Consider the following 18,128-nt stretch of genomic DNA (forward strand, 5'->3'; position numbering starts at 1 on the left):
CCATCCTCCCTCATCCATCTTCTCTCTCTCTCTCTCTCTCTCTCTCTCTCTCTCTCTCTCTCTCTCTCTCTCTTTCTTTCTTTCTTTCTTTCAGATAAGGCTTCTGCAGTTTTTTCCCAGACAGTGACCTTTAACTCTAATCCTACTGCTCAAAACTCCTGAGGACTGGCAACTTCTTTACTATGGTGACTTCAGCACTAATAAGGTTATCTGATATTGGGTCCATGTTTAGTGAGTATCTGCCTAATCTTGAACAAACTGGATCCCCTTCACTCCAAAATGAATGGGAGCTGAGGACTGTCAGCTCCCTTTCCCTGGCATCCGTCCATAGACCTTAGGGTTCCTGCACTCATGCATGTCATCTCTTGGGCTTTTACACAGGGGATCTCTCTTCCTCAGGCTTATATGGCTTGCTTTTCTCCTGCTGAAATGAAAGAAAGAATGAAGGACAATAGAAAGAGTGGAGGATGTATTGAAGAGTGCAGAATACAGGTGTTCTGAATCAGAGCCTGACTTTGCCATTAATTCATCATGGGTCCCAAGTGCCTCAGTTTCTCCATTATCAAACTGAAGGTAATAGTGGCACCTATGTCTATGATACAAGGCTAAAAGAAACTGACATTGCTTAAGAGTACAACCTAAGGGTGCAGAACAGGCTCACATTAAAAACTTCAGCTACCATCCCAGAGTCCTTGTGCACAACATTTAATGCTCTCAACATCCTGACTTTCAGGAATACAATGCATTTTGTTTCCTTACTAGATTTGGAGATACCTCACATACTTAAACCAACATTTCTGGTTTTTATACTTATTTTTATTTTATGTGCTTGAGTATTTTGCCTGCATGTATGTGTGTGCACCATGTGTGTGCCTGGTGACCATGGAGGTCCTCTGGAACTAGAGTCACAGATAGCTATGAAACAGTATGTGAGTGCTGGGACCTGAACCTGGGTCCTCTGGAGGAGCACTCAGCTAGTGGCTGAGCCATTTCTCCTGGCCCCCAACATTTTCATTTTAACAGAGAACCAGGCCAACCGGCTTCTTTGCAATCACCTCCAGTTGAGAAGGGGATATTTTCTTTTTAGGCTAAATATTTAATCATATTACAGTAATATTTTAATTCCTCTAGGGGAAAGGTTTAATTTAATAGGACCATAGAGTAAATGTCTTAGATAATGCATTTGTATCTCCAGCTTGAGATTTCCTCCCTGCCGTACCCAGCTCCCTGCTCTTCTTCCTTCTTCCTCCCACTTTGCCCATTATTAGCTTTAGAAGTAATTTGGCAAAGGCTGGAACGGAGGAGAAGAGAATAAGATTTGAGTACTAAGAATTATCTCACACTGTTTGCTAACATGTTTCATCTGACACTACAAAATGTGCATTATTGCTTTCATCTTACAAACGAATAAATCACGACTCAGATGCTGTGAAAAGTGTCTCTCCTGCAAAGTTATCTAGTTATCGAAATACTGTGTGAATAAGCTACTGTTTGCTACAGTCTGTCTGGCTCTAAATCTGTTTTATTCAGTACATGGCGCAATGTCAGTTATGACAGTGCTCAAGGTGCAATATCTCTCTCTCTCTCTCTCTCTCTCTCTCTCTCTCTCTCTCTCTCTCTCTGACACACACACACACACACACACACACACACACACACACACACACACACACGGGGAGGAGGAGAGGAGGGCAAGAAGCATACAGTAAAAATTTTGACCTAGTACTTTGGTCCTTCTTGGTACGACTGAATCAACTCATACAAGTTGCCTTATAGCTGTACAAAAATAAGAAAACTCAGGAAAGATTAGGATACCAGCTAGCCTAGGCAATATTCATTTTGTAATGAAGGTAATGCACATTTGGGATTAGCTATATCCTATGTTCCCCAAACCTTATCACAAAAGCTGATTAATTTTAATAGGGCACACTGGCACACATTGTTATTATTATGCAAATGTGTTCGAGCAACCACTCAAAAAGGAAACAATCTAATTGCCTTTTCCCTTGGCTTCTTTTTAATTTTCTCTGTGCTGTAAACGAATGGGCTAATATTGAATATATGAGCCAATCAGAAAGAGAGGAAACATGGTAGTGCATCTTTATTACCTTTCATTTAGAAGAACTGAATTATATGGCAAAAGTAGGCAAATGATATCATTGAACTAAATAAAATATAAATTAAATTGCAAGTGGGATTGCTTTCTTTCAATTTGGAAAAATTGATTATATTTTTCCTGAGATCTTACAAATAGGAAAAGCGAGGATTAAGCATCCTTAATTATTTGTGTATTGTATATTCATTTAATGATGGTATATAAGTGGTGCATATATCTCTGTTCAATAGTGAAAAAAAGCTATCTTGAGAACTTGGGAGGTGTAAGGCCTTGTCTCTGGAGGTGGCTGGACCAGCTAGTTAAAAATGACCTGAAGGTAATCAAGAACCCTTTGAAGATCATTCAAGGCCTTCTGGAAGTTTCTTCCAGTTCCAACTGTCTAATAGTCATGCAGCTGTGGGCATGCCGTCACTTCTGCCACTTTGTATTTTACCCCTCGCTTTCTTCTTTTCTCTGAGACTGGTATTTCATGTTGAACATGATTTTACTATGTAGCTGAAGATGACCTTGAACTTCTGATACTCTTACAACCATAGCTTGAACACTTGGATTACAGGTGTGAGCCACAATACTCAATGGATGCTCTTCGAGGAATCAAATCCAGGGCTTCCTGCATACTTGGCAAACACCAAATATACCAAAGATGTTATATTCCTGCCATATGCCCCCTTTCAATGGCAGCCAATCAGCCTCAGTGACTGGATCTGTTCCTTTATCTAACCTCTAGACCATAGGTTCTCAACCTGTGGGTTGCCTTTGGGTTGAATGACCCTTTCATGGGACCACCAAAGACGATTGGAAAACACAGATATTTACATTACAATTCATGACAGTAGCAAAATTACAGTTATGAAGTAGCAATGAAAATAATTTGATGGTTGGGGAGGGTGTCATCACAACAACATGGAGAACTGTATTAAAGGGTCAGAGCATTAGGAAGGTTGAGAACGACTGCTCTAGATCAAGGACCTCTAGGCAACAGGCAAAATCTAGAAGGCCAAATATTTCTGGAATAGCTTAATCAGCAAAGTATAGCTCCCACATTTTTAAGTTGTCAGAAAATTTCATAACTATTATAACACTTAATATGTAACAATTATGTGAAATTTAACAACTTATATTCATAAAGCTTTGCTGAAGCACAGCTCTGCCCTTTTCTTCTGTATTATCTATGGCTGCTTTAGTCCTACAGAGAGAAGAGTCTGGAAAGGTATTGCATATCTTTAAGGGTATAGTACTGACCTCAGCTCTAACTGTAAAGCTCTGAGGACTAGGTTTATGGTCACTGTTCTTTATCATTGTAGCTCAAATATTTAATACAAGGTGGCTCTGATGTTGTGCTTGCTGAATGAATACATGAATGAAACATGATCTTATTCAGAATTTATAAAAGTCATTACAATTAAGTATCCTGTAATTATGTTAGAGCTGCTAGAGATCAACCAAAACATCTATTTTTTCTCAGCAAAGCAGAGATACAAATAAGAGACTGCCCCAGATTTAACATGGAGGCATGGTGTAGCTACTTAGCATAATGCCTGGCTTCTATTCCGATGGGCCTGCACCAGACCTCACCAGTCATTAACGATTTGGGAACTCACTCTTGGAATCACTCCAGGTTATTATGTTTAAAAACCTATGACTTATTGAGACCTCGCTGAATTCCCAAAATATCTTAGGGAACTTGGTCTTTTCTTGCCTTAATGGGTTGGCAAATTTAATTCTCCCTGGAGGAATAATTGTAGGGAATTATTATTTCCTTTCAACACACAGAGAAAGCCAGCTCAGCAATTCAATGACAGTTGCTGCAGGTTAAGATGAACATCAACACCGCCCTCCTCCCTCCCCACAATGACAGCATCCTGAGCTGACTCTCACTGAACAAAATTCTTCCAAATGCCCACGACTTATTTTGGGGGAGCCCACTTTAAACTGTTGGAAGTTGGTGAAAGATGCTTAGATGGCCTCTCACCCCCCCACCCCCTCTCTCATCCCCCCCAACCCCCACTTTGTAAAACTATTAACCACACGGTGCTAATTATCTAGCTCCTGCTTTTGCTGCTGCACAAAATTCTCCAAGTTGCCTCCCCACTTTGAATCCGTCAGGAGAGGAGTTGAAGACTCCCATTTCCTCCTACAGCTTGGTGCTCTAATTAAAGCAATAAATACGATTCCCTTTGTGGGAGAAGCAGGCAGGGAGGAACGAACAATCTCTTCCGACCCATTAGTCTCTCAGCACAGTCTGTAGCATTTAAATTCCCGTGTAGACAGGACAGTCAGAGACCCTGTCCCCACAGGGCAGGAGAGTCTGCTGGTAGATAAATGAGGGGAGGCAGGGCACACCCAATGTCAGGCCCCTGCAGCTACTGGATGGGATATTGTCCAAGGCACAGGGGCAGGTGTCTCATGGGTTTTAGCATTCCCTATCACTTGGTTCCAGACTCATAAGATCTACAGTTACAGAGTCTCAGTGATCATTTGGATCACAAACAGCTTGTAGAGAGAGCCGCATAATTTTATTCAAGTGATTGGTCGTGTGTGTGTGTGTGTGTGTGTGTGTGTGTGTGTGTGTGTGTGTGCGCGCACGCACATGAGTCTTCAAGGGCACCCACATGCACACATGCAGAGATGTAAGAAAATGTCATTTAAGTATCTTCATCTGTTGCTCTCTGTCTTACTCCCTTGCAAAAAAGGTCTCTTATTAAACTAGACTATTCACTAGACTATACTTTTGCTAGACTTGCAGGCCAGGAGCTCACAACATCCACTGGTCCGTGTACTCCATTGCTGACATTATAGGCATGAGTGGTCACGACCAGTTTTTTTAATGTATGTGCTAGGGATTCGAACTCAGGTCCTCATGCTTGTTCTCAAGCCCTCTTCCCAGCCTCCGCACTACAGTTTTAAAGGTTTGCCGATTTTTTTTCTTCTTTTTTTTTTATGATACCAGGGATAGAACTTAGAGCCTTGGCATGCTAACTTCTGAGCTATATACTCAGTTCTCTCTTTTCTCTTTTCTTTTCATTTTGAGACAGCTGTGCAGACTGACCTTGAATTTACTCTGTATCCTGGCTGGCCTGAATTTGTGATCCAGACCTGTCTATCTTTCTGAATAGCTGGGGTTACAGGAGGCCTTGCCTGTTCCAGGCAAAATCTTTTATTATATTTGTTCTCTTTGTTCCATTTTGTCTCATGAATAATTAATTCTGGGAGCATTGTTTGCATTATTGGTTTACATTAGTTTTAACTTTAAAAGGATTCCAAATATTCCACTAAAATATTTTGACTATGGCCCCTTCGGTTTTCAGGTCTCTGATTTCATATATGCTAATCAAGTTTGTCACTGGGTGTATCGGATGTGTCTGTGATAAGAAGGGTTGCTGAAGGGTCAGAACACTTCATGTTTGCATAGGACTAATTCTGGTCTACTATCTTGACTATTTTCTTCACCAGACTCTAAGAACTTCCAGACAGATTTTTCGTGACTGAACGCGGCCATAACAAAGACAAATGTCAGCAGATTTTTTTTTTTCCTTCCTGGCTCCTACAGCTGTTTGAGTTTGTGATACCTTAATCTTAAATATAAAAAGCACGTAAAACCAAGAGCAAGAACAAAAACCATATTGAAGCCAAATCATTTTTAATATAGATTCTCACCAGAGGTTTGTAAATATTTCATCCTTGCCACACAGATAAATAATTGAAATTTTATGAGAGTTCTGGAACTTGTGCATCTCCGAGCCCCGGATTGGGTGGAACATCACTTACTAAATCAATTGGTCATTGGTTGTGTTTTCCCCTTGGGTTCTGACAAGGTTTAGTAAAGAGAAACTTTGCTGGGTTACCTTTCTCTAGAGTGTTCTGACATACCTCTAAGAATATCAGAACTACCTAGATCAATGATGGCCAGTGTATCACTCTGTACTAGTTTCTGCATGCTGTTTCCAGTTCAATATTATTGTCACTGTAGTATTGGGCACCAGTGTTAGCCAACATGGCATAGTATTCTAGTCCAGATTTCCTCACAGCTGCACAGTTGTCAGGGATGACCAGTTTAGTTTGCCCTGTCTGATCATCTTCAGAGTCTCCTTGTACCCCAACACACACTTCCCACTTTTCAAAACAAGCGGACCAACTCTAGAGACTATTTCCATATTCTTTCCTGGGGCCATCTTTCTACCTTAGGTGTGGGATGCTCCCAACCAAGAGCAGCCACCAAGATGGCCAGGGAGCTAGCAAAGCAGTTACATTACTTTTTACAAAATCCAGCTGAGGCTTTCCTGAGCCTTTCATTCATGGGTTGTGTATGTAAAATAATGTAATAAGGTAAGTGGATCACATTAACAAAGTTCCTACATCGAGATCTGAGCATCATGTTCACTGGGTTAGGTCCCCCTAAGCTTTGCAAAGTTACTGAGATTTGCTAAAAGCAAAATGCATGGACTGGTGGGATTTCCACATTGGGAGTCACTGGAGATACTGTAGTTTGTGACTTATTTTATTTTTGAGAGTATAATGTAATTATATCATTTTCCCCTTCCCTTTTCTCCCCCCAAACCCTTCCATGTATCCCTCCTCGCTCTCTTTCATATTCACGGCTCTTTTTAAATTAGTTATTGTTACATGTATATATTTATAGATGTATATTCCTGTGTATACTCTGCTCAGTCTGCATAATGTATGTATATGTTTTCAGGCTGATTTGGTATTGGATAACCTTTTAGTGTGCTCTTCATTGGAGAAAACTATTTCTCTCACTCTCAGCTTTCCTGAGTTGCCTTTAGTTCTCTGGGCAGGCTTGAGGCCTCCTGGGCTTTTCTAGGTCCATTTTGGTGTGTTCGTTGGTGTCATCCTTGCTCAACTCTTGCTTAGACAGTCATGTTGGTGAGATTTCTCGGGTATAGCATCTGATACTGCTAAGAGACACAATCTCACAGCAAATTCTCAGAATGTTTATACCTCCTCTTCTGTAATGCTCCCTGAACCTTGGGTGTGGGGATTGTTTTGTAGATGTATCCATTGGGACTGGACTCCACAACCTGCAGGTATTTTAATGTAACAATTTTTGAAACACTGGTTCAGTAGTCGAATTCCGTGTAGACATAATTTGTATCATAAAGTCTATTGAATAATGGATAAAGTACAAGTGCTCTAAATAAACTGAAATCAAATGGAACGAGAGTCATTTCACAGGCTAATGTTATCAACAGCAATTCCATACAATCTCTTCCATAATGTAGACAAGGAAGACATGGTTCTCCCTTTTAAATGAGACCAGCATTATGAGATAAAGTTATGAAAGGGAAAAGTAATCTAGAGATCTATGATAATCACTGGGCTAAACAGTTCTTTGCAGAATGTTAGAAGACCAAATAAAAGATTTTAGTAAATCAACTAACCTGAAGTGGTAAAATATATATATGTGTGTGTGTGTGTGTGTGTGTGTGTGTGTGTGTGTATCAAGGATCATTATCTAAATAATTAACTGTCTTTTACGTTAATAACCCAGTTACTTTACACAATTATCGTTTCCAATTTGTATGGTTTCACTTCCACTTGAAGCACTTGCTTTGGCATATCATACACTTGCTGAAATTGAATTCTTAGCTTGTATTTATTCAAAACTGTCTCCATTTTACCTTACGTTTTTAAATATATTTCTGCTGGATATTGAATTCCAAATTGGCTTTTAATCTTTTGTAATTGGAAGATGCCATTATACTGTTTTGCATTTTTTCTGAAAAACACTGCACATTAATCTCATTGTTCACCCGCCTGTGATAACTCATCCCTCCTCCAATTCTCCTCGACTTTGCTTTTAAGAATCCCCTCTTTGTTCTTATTTTAGGACTTGTCTCTGTATCCCAGCAGTTTAAATGTGTTGTGCATATGTGTGGTTTTCAGTGAATTTACTCTTCTTGGGATTTGCTGGCTTTTAACATTGATGCTTCGCTATTTTCAGCAAAGAGAAATTTTACTGTTATTTTTGGAGCTATTCTGTCTGTTGCATTCTTTTTCTGGGACTCGGATTACATATACATTCTACTGCTTGGGATTCTCCCACAGGGGAAGGATGTTCTGTTCAATTTCTGTTTAAGTCTTCTGTCTGTGAGCAGTCATTGAGTTTGCTGGTCCTTTCTAGAGTACAAGCTGCAGTTTATTTCATCTGGTATGTGTGTGAATGAGTGGGTTTTGAAACAATGGGATGAATGAAGGCATTGCCGCTAAGGTTAATAAACCCTATGGGCAACCCTTCTGACACACTTCTATCCGTCTCCTGTGAATAACAAAAGGTAGAAGGAGAAGCTGGACACTACAGTTGCCATTAGAAATAATGTCCAGTGGACTATGAGCAAAGTGCAATGATGTACATATAGAAAATATAAACAATATCGTTAATTTGGAAGCTAAGTAAAAAAAAATACAATTTGAGGATTGAAAAGGTAAGAAAATAAAGGATGAGAAGAGATTAAAGAGAAAGAGGAGGAGAAGGAAGGGGAAGGGAGGGGAGGGACAGGGAGGGTAAAGGGATAGGAAGAAAGAGAAGGATAGCCAGGATCTTGGTTACAGAACTATTACAGAAATGACTGAACAAATATTTTTGAGGATGTAGTAGGTTCCAGTTGCTTCACTTAGCAGTGAAAACAACGACAAACAGAATGTAACTTCTGACCAAGAAACAACATGCAAACTTCCCAAAAGAAGGCAGGTAAGTTCATCATAACACATGCAATGCATACAACGTAGGATGTATTAAATATCATACGCCTCGGCTAATTCAAATTCTTGATGGGAATAAGCAAATGTGCGTTTTCATTTCAGTTCAGACACCTGGTAGGAAAGCGTGAAGCCTGACTGCAAAGGCCTCCCGTCTTACTCTCTTCCAGTGTGTTTGGCTAGACTTGGAGTTACACGGAGGCAGGAAATGAACATGCTCTGTTCAAAGCTGGCGCCAAGCATAGGGTCCCACCTACAATAAGCTCGGCAGACGCATGTGGAGCAGAACTGAAAAAGAAAGGTAGCAAGGTGAATTCCCAATCCAAAGGGCTTTTCACTTAGCCCCCACCCCAACATTGTAACGAGTCTGGATCTTTGTCAGGAGGACTGGAACAACACATCTGGGAGGGTTCATGCTTGTCTGAGAAGAGAGTGTGAGGGAGTCACTTATGTGGGGCAGAATATATAGGCTACTTGTACATATGCTGATATAACAGTTAAGGGTCCTGGTGAAGTGAGTCTCACATTCCAAGTACTGTAACGGGGTTCAGCGAAACAATATCTGCCATGCTGAGTAAAAGCCACCTACCCACGCAGAGGTTCTAGAGCACAGAGGGGTTGTCTCTCTCCACAGACAGGTATAGGGCATAGGAATGGGTAGGAGGGTTATAACACTGAGATGGGCTTCCAACCATATCTTCATTATGTCTTCACCTCCTAAGGAGACAATTGCCGTATAATCTAATTCAAGATATGCAAGCTTCTCACACTTCTCTACAAATGGAAGTCAGTATCTGAGAACTTGTTTTCCTCCTTGTCTCTCTACGTGGCTAGAGATGCTCGGGTCCGGTCTTGTCAGCAGTATGAACTGATTTCCTTCATCAATACAAAAAGAGCTTGGTTGAGAGTTGCATGATATCACGATTGGAATCTGAAAATTAGCCTTGTGCTCTTGTTTTGAATTCTCAGACATTAACATATGTCACTATTTTGAAGGCTAATTTGTCGAAAGATTGTTAGAGTTTGAACCTGAAATATTCCCAGCAGGTTCAAGTTTTGAACTTTCAGTACCTGGCCTGTGGTGATATTTTGAGGGCTGTGGGGACTTCATGGGGTAGGGCATGGCTGATGAAAGTTGATCACTAAGGGGCACCTTTTTCTTTTTGGTTTTTCAAGACAAGGTTTCTCTGAATAGTTTTGGTGCCTGTCCTGGATCTCGTTCTGTAGACCAGGCTGGCCTCGAACTCACAGAGATCTGCCTGGCCCTGCCTCCCAAGTGCTGGGATTAAAGACATATGCCACCACCACCCGGCTAAGGGACATCTTTAAAGTTCTTTCCTGTTCTTGGATCAGGTCCTGAACTCTGCTTCTTGGTCTAAATCATGTGAAGACACACTTGTAGGAGCCCCTCCTGCCTCATTATCTTCACTGCTGTGACCTGAAATCTCTCTGTACCAGTGAGCCAAAATACACCTTTTCTCCCTTGAGTCTCTTAGAATTTTTGCCACATTGAGGGGAAAAGTAACAAATCACATAAATTTCCTTTAGGTTTTTTTTTTTTTTGCTTTCTAGTACCTTATGGTACTGTACTAAGGGTAGAGTGGGAAGAAAACTCATAAGTAACGAAGTTCTTGGATTATAATTATAGCAGGGGCAAAAATTGTTAGGGAAGGAAGCACTGTTTCCACAGTTTGTACTTTGGAGATACGCAGTATCAGAACATGTTAGCAGATATGTGGACAAAGTAGAGAATGCCTAACTAATAAAGATGCTGTGCACAAATACAGCACTATTTTGAGGTCTGCTACTATATTATTAACTAAGATAAAATGGTTTGCTATAACAGATTTTAAAACCCAATTCTCATTATACAATCACAGCTAGTTTATCTCTCCTGTGATGTGCAAGCAGATATTCCAAAGGAACAAGTGGTTCTTCCCAACACTGACTTCCTCGTGACTTTGCCAGTTCCAACCTAAGGTTCATAAGGAATCCTCACAGTGGTTTCATCCCAGCTATTCAGAAGGGAAGTCAAGTGTGGGAAACACCTTGTGAAGGGTTTGTGGGTGTGTGGTTCTGCCTCTGTTGCACTGATAGACCCAAATCATAGTCACATTAACTAGTGTTCAGTTTAACTCTTTACCTTAACTTAGCATCATTTTTCAAAAGGTGAGGTTGCCAAAGTTTTTATTCAACATAAAATCATTTCAATGCTCTTTAATGAAGAGATGGTCCTATTTGTGTGGACTTGTTTTTGCCAGTTTCTCAAATGTGAGTTGGCTGTGTTTGGATGGCTTTATTTCTGAGCTCTACTCCATTCACTGATAAATAGGTCTAGCCCTGCACCACTGCCAGGCTGTCTCAATGATTGTAAACAGCAACTCAAAATCAATAGAACTTCTCTCAACTTTATTCTTCTTGTTCAAATTTATTCTGACTATTCTAGTTTCCTTAACACTCAGTGCAGATTTTATACTAAGCTGGATTCTACCTGCAAACATCTTATAGAACTTTGATAGGAATTCACTGTTAACATAGAGTAGATGTGTTTACAATATTGAGTTGTCCATCTGTGAATATAGCATTTCATTTATATTTTATTTTACCATTTAAAATCTTGTAGTTTTCCCAATATATGTATTCTGTACATATTTTTAGGTTTATATATAGTTTTTTTTGTATAGGGATAATGGTATTCTAACTCTAAGTATTTTATAATTCAGCTGTTCTGTGTTAAATTTTTGTGTTTTAAATTTTACTTTCACATAGTTGTTGTAGAATATTATTTTAAGATGTGTTACATTTGTTTATGCTATGGAATATTTGTTCAATGATGCAAAGATGTGTTGCATTATTTTATGTTTCATTTGTTTAACTATGTGAAACTGTGTTACTTTGCCTGCCTAAAACACCTGATTGGTCTAATAAAGAGCTGAATGGTCAGTAGCTAGGCAGGAGAAATAGGCTAGGCTAGCAGGCAAAAAAAAAATAAATAGGAGAAATCTAAGCTAAAGAAGAATGAGAAGAGCTAAGAGCAAGAAAAGGAGGAGAAGAGGATGCCAGGGGCCAGCCATACAACCACACAACCAGCCACAGAGTAAGAAGGGAAGAAAGGCATATAGAATAAAGAAGGTAAAAAGCCCAGAGGCAAAAACGTAGTTAAAGAGAAAAGGAAAATTTAAGTTAGAAAAGCTGGCTAGAAACAAGCCAAGTTAAGGTTAGATGTTCATAATTAAGAATAAGTCTCTGTGTATTTATTTGGGAGCTGGGTGGCAGGCCCCTAAAAAGTAAGAGTTAAAACAACAACAACAAAATCTACACATAGTTAACGTTAGTCTATAGAAACATGTTCCATTTGTATGTGTTGATATTATGTTTTGTGACATTGCTAAGGTTACTAATTAGCTTTGTAAGCTGAACTTTTCTATGTGTATTTGTCAACTTTGGAATTTTCTACAAAGACAATCAGCTTTCTTCTACTATTTTATTCATATGCACATAGATTGCATTTTGTATCTATATAAAAACTAGGAACTACAAATGAGAGAAAACCTACAATATTTGTCTAGGATTGACTTAACATACTTAATGTGATTATCTCCAACTCTATTTTCTGGAGAACAACATAACTTGCTCTTTCTTTATGGATTCACAAACACCATTGTGTATATTTGTCACATTCATGTACCCATTCCTGTGTTGATGGACAACTAAGTTGGTTCTAAAAACTGGCTACTACTGCCATCAATACTGATGTGCAAGTATCTCTGATGTGTTGATTTGGAGATTATTTGGTTAATACCCAGAAGTGATATATAGCTGGGTCCTATGGAAGAATCTTTTTTTTTTTTTTTGAGGAACTTCTATGCTTATTCCTATAGTGGTTGACTAGATTCATCCACAGCAGCTGAGTGTGGTTCATTTTCTTCCACATCTTCACCAGCATTTGCTGTTGTCTTTTTAGTGACTGCCATTCTAACGAGGGTGGGAGGAAATCACAGTTTAATTTTAATTTGCTTTTCTCTGATGCCCAGTGAGGCACAATATTCTTTACATATGTTTGTTGGCCATTTTACAACTTCGCTTGAGGACTATATGTCCTTTTCATTAGTCTATTTACTCAATGTGTTTGATTCTGTGGTTGTTTATTGAGTTGTCTATGTATTCTAGATAGCAATCCTCTATATTGGATGTATAGCTAGCAAAGGTTCTCTCCCATTCTCTAGACTGACGTTCATTAGTTATTACTGAGTAGAAGCTTTATGTCAGTAAGTCCCATTTGCCAAAGTTTGGCATTGCTTCCTGAGTGACTGGAGTTCTATTCAGAAGTCCTTATGTATACCAGCATCTTAACATGTTTTTCCCAATTTTTCCTCCAAAAATTTCAGAGTTTCAGGTCTTAAATCAAGGTCCTTGATTCATTTTGTAGTTTATTTGTGTACAGGATCATAGTTAAGGGTCTAGTTTCATTCTTCTATGTGTGAATATTCATTTTTGTGAGCACAATTTATTAAAGGGCTTATCTTTTCTCCAATGTGCATATTTTGGTATCTTTATCAAAAGCCAGATGGCTCTAGTAGTGTGGGGTTATGTCTGGGTCCCCCACTGTATTTCCTTGGTCAACATGACTATTTTTATGCAAGTGTCATGCTATTTTCATTACCATGGTTTCATAATAAAGTTGTGATTAGATATGGGACTATTTTCAACATTGTTCTTTTTGCTAAGGAAGGTTTCAGCCACTAGGGATCTTTTGTGGTTCCTTATGAACTGTAAGGTTCTTTTCATTCTATTTGTATGAAGAACAACAATGTAGATTTTTACTTTTATTAAAATTTAAAATGTGTATGTGCACATGTGTACATGTGCATTAGCCACTGCTAACATGTAAAGGTCAGAGGACAGTTTACAGCAGTCAGCTCTCTCTTTCTACCATGTCGGTCCTGGGACTGCACTCAGGTTTGCAGGCTTGGCAGCAGGTACTTCTATCTGTTGAGCAAATGCATCACCCCAACAATGGAATTTTGACGGGACTGCATGGAATCTGTAGATTACTTTCAGCACGGTAGACACTTTCACATTATTAATTATTTTAGCACATAAGCATGGGACTTCTTTCCATCTTCAGCTTTTCAAGTTTTCATTTTAGAAGTTTTTCACTTTTTGTCTAGTTTTATTCAAAGAAGGTGATCTTTGAGGCAATTATGAACACAAAGTGCTTTGTTTGTTTATCAGTTCTAAGAGTGTTCTGATGCAATTTTATTTATGGTATCATATAAAAGAAACTATATAAGAAATTAATAAACAAACCAACACATAAATAAATAATCTTCAAATAAAAATATCTTGGCTTCTTTTCCTATCTCTAACTCTTTCATTTCCTTCTCTTGTCTTACTGCTCTAGCTGGGATTTCAAGTACTGTATTGAATAAGAATGGCAATCAAGTCAACTTCATTCCACAGATGGTTCAACATATGCAAATCAAAAAATAAATACATGCAGGAGAGAAATCACATGATCATCTTAACCAACAAAAATGCAACACCTCTTTATGATAGAAACCTTGAAGAAACCAGAAACTGAAGGAATAGATCACTACATAATAAAAGCTTTATGTGACATACTTATTTAGTATAATATACTAAATAGGAAAAACTTAAAGCACTTCCACTAAATTCAAGAACAAGACAAAGGCACTGAAGATTTTTAAATGGCTTTTGTGCACCAACCAACATGATCACGTTGTCTTTCTTATTTAGCTTCTTAATATATATATATATATATATATATATATATATGCCAATAAATATAACAGTCAATATAGAATAAAATCTAACCATAATATGTTGGATCATACTGATTTTTTTAACTACAGAATCAACCTGATAATCTTAGGATAAGTATTTCTTGGTTATAATGTATTTTTATTGACAAATTTGGTTTGTTCATTTGTGTTGAGGAATTTTGCACTTGTCATAAGGAAGGATTTTGTATTATTTTGTGTCTTTGTTTGCTTCTAGCATTAAGGTAAAGCTAACTTCATAAAATGAGTTGAAATTCTCCTTTTCTTTTATTGTTTGAAGGAAACTATGTAGAATCCACAGTGTTTGGCAGAATTTTTAAATAAAACCATCAGTAACTGGAGGTTTACTTCTTAGCTAACTAATTTTTTAAGAAAAAATATAAATATTGTATTTTTCAACTCAGAAGCTTCTACTTTTTGAAGTTTCTAAATATCTTTTGAGTTTTCTTGCCTATTCGCTTATTTTTCATCATTTTCTATGGATCCTTACATATAATGACAATAATAATTCTTATTAGAACAATATATGACATGCTGGCTTTTTGCAGTGTCCTTCTCATCTGTGGCACAGTTAGTATTGAGTTTTCATGGTGAGGGTGATGGGAGGTATTACTTTCTAGCTTCTTCACCCATCACTTATTTTATATGAAATTGGGTGTAGGATCACAGTAGAGACGGGATTATACTGTCATCTTGTCTGGTCTAATCATGAGTGTGTGACTCGCTTCTGGGTGCAGTAGTTCAGTTGAGAAAAACAATGATTTACATTTCGCCCTGTGCTAAGCTAGTCTGGGATTGGTCCTCATCATTCATGAAGAACTCTGCTCTCCACATCCAGCTTTGCTGCTGTAAGCACAACCAAATCACCTTTGCATGTGGCGCGATTTCAGGCTAATTTAAAAGCACAGAAGAATGCCAAGCAGGGTACAAATTCCTTCTGGACTTGGGACTTAGTTCCATTAAAAATTTTGCCGCAAAATTGGGGAGTGAGGTGAGTATTGAAGTCTATAGTCATTTCAAGAGAATTGTTAGTGCATGTGAAGTTTCCCTGGATCTAATCTGTTCCATCTGCTGCCATCATTGCCACGAACTCTATGACTTCTTCTGAACTCAATAAATGTAGTGGTTTCTTTTCTCCTGCAGCCTCTGCCAGCTCTCCCTTTTTCCAGAAGCTGCCACGCTTCTGAAGTACACTTTCTCTATAAGCTAGTTCATTAAGATGCTTTGCATAATATTCTCTTTAATATTCTGCTAGATAACATGTTAGTTAATTTTACATGTCAAGCTGCCTAGATCATGGGATGTCTAGATATTTGGTCTGTGAATGGTATTTAGGGATGAGACTAACATCTAAATTTGTACAATGAGTGAAGTAGACTGCTCCCTCTAATATGGCTGGGCCTCTCCCAATCAGATGAATGTCTAAATAAAACAGAAAGGCTGAGGCCTTCACTGGTGAAAGGAAACTTCTCCCACCCCATCACTCAAGCATAGACTTCAGCTTGTTTCAGCTCTCAGACTTTTAATGAGATGCCGGCTCCTTCTTCATCTCAACTCTGATGGCTTTAAATTTCACACCATAAATTCTCCTGGTCCTCAGGCTTTCAGACTCAGACCACACCATCAACCCTGCTGTTTCTCCACCTGCCAATTCCCACTCTTGAACCATCTCAATCTCCATAACTGTGTGAGCCAATTCATATACACATATACATATTCATGTAGCAATACACATAATCTATATAAAAATCACATTGATTGGTATGGATATAATGTCTATATACAGAATCTCCTATTGATTCTATTCTACTGGTTAACTGATGAATATTAGTATGTTTTTGATGTTATATTACTTACATTTTATTGTTTTGTTTTGATACTAGTGAGACAGGCTGAAGATATTCAATATTATCTGACATAGATCTTCAGAACAATGCTTGTGTATCCCTATATAAAGAATGGATAAATGGCATGCAAGTGATAGCAGAAGAAAATCTCTGGATATTTGGCTGAATTACCATATCCAGCTGCATCCCTATTAGACACTCAAGAGTTTCATCATGTTCATGATGTTAACGGTCAGAAGAACCAGAAAATGAGCATTATTTTCAAAAGACTGTAAGATTCCTTCTAGGAGACATTAGGATCAGCTTTGTTCTAGCAAACAGATGAAGGCCAATGAGTGTGAGTTGCAAGAAGTCTTGTCTAGGCTTCGACGACCCCCTTCAGCAAGCATGCTCTGAAAAGCTACTCCATGGCATTCACTTTTCTTGAGCTTAAAAATGTGATCAAGAAGCCCGGAGAGGTGGCTCAGAGGTTAAGAGCACTGCTTGCTCTTCCAAAGGTACTGAGTTCAATTCCCAGCAACCACATGGTGGCTCACAACCATCTATAATGAGATCTGGTGCCCTCTTCTGGCCTGCAGAGATACATGCAGACAGAACACTGTATACATAATAAATAAATAAATAAATCTTAAAAAAAAAAAATGTGACCAAGGAAGACAGAAGGAGTTTGCAGCCTAGGAAGGGGAACTCAAGCAGGGGGACACCTAAGAAGTCAACGGGAAGAAAGCTGAAGTGACAAGAATGGAAAAGGTGATGCTAAAGTGGCTGCCGTTCTTGCAGAATCTGAATAATTATGGAGTACAGCTTTGAAGCAATTCTTAAATAAGAATGGGAGTTGCCTTGAATGACCTTTTAGATGACCTCTCACTGTGAGGAGCTCCCAATCATTGGTACCTACAGAAATAACCTACAGAAATAACACAGCTTCTGCTACTAGCATTCAACGACAGTTAAAGCGATTGTTCTCTTCCTTGGGGAACAAAAGACGGGGTGACTATTCTCACTGTCAGCCAGCGAGACTCCTCCGTGTCAGAAGTACCCTGACTCTTCCACATAATTTGTTATGTTAACATACGGTTCCACCACCTTCTACAGAGCCCTTTGTTTGAGCTGTCATGGCTCCATCAACTGACCCTTAATTCTGAGCAGGACCCCTGTGTACTTTATGTAAGTTGCCCTTTTCCTTTCCTGGATAGCAGTTACCCTATTCTCTGACTTCATGGAGTGTGTGTGTGTGTGTGTGTGTGTGTGTGTGTGTGTGTGCGTGTGTGCTTGTTTTGACAGTCCCCATCCCCATCAACCTGCAAGGTCTATGTGAGTCAGGACTGTGGGTCTGGCCACTTTATACGCAGGATGTAGCTTTCTTTCTGACACATGATGAAGTGCAGTGCATCCAAATGTCACAGTGAGCACTGCGTTAACTGAGTGCCATGCCTGGGGAGTAGGGTTTGTACATCTCGAAGTCATAAAGGAGTTGGGGGATTGGCCTATTTTTGTGAAGCCACGAAGGAAAAAGAATTTCTCTAGGGCTGGGTCTCTTCATAACTTTCCCTCCATTCTTGAATCACTAGAACTGGGGAGGGGGCTTACAACTTACCTAAGGCCTCAATGAAGAAGAAAACTTCCACCTACAGCCAGGAACAA

General features: G+C 39.0%; 1 pseudogene; it reads right to left on the minus strand.

Annotated features, from left to right (window-relative positions):
* Positions 1-5,957: 5,957 nt before the first annotated feature.
* Positions 5,958-6,288, minus strand: LOC102921896 (large ribosomal subunit protein eL30 pseudogene; annotated as a pseudogene).
* Between the last annotated feature and the right edge of the window lie 11,840 nt (positions 6,289-18,128).

This window comes from Peromyscus maniculatus, chromosome 8 (genome assembly GCF_049852395.1).
Source record: "Peromyscus maniculatus bairdii isolate BWxNUB_F1_BW_parent chromosome 8, HU_Pman_BW_mat_3.1, whole genome shotgun sequence".
Taxonomy (NCBI): Eukaryota; Metazoa; Chordata; class Mammalia; order Rodentia; family Cricetidae; genus Peromyscus; species Peromyscus maniculatus.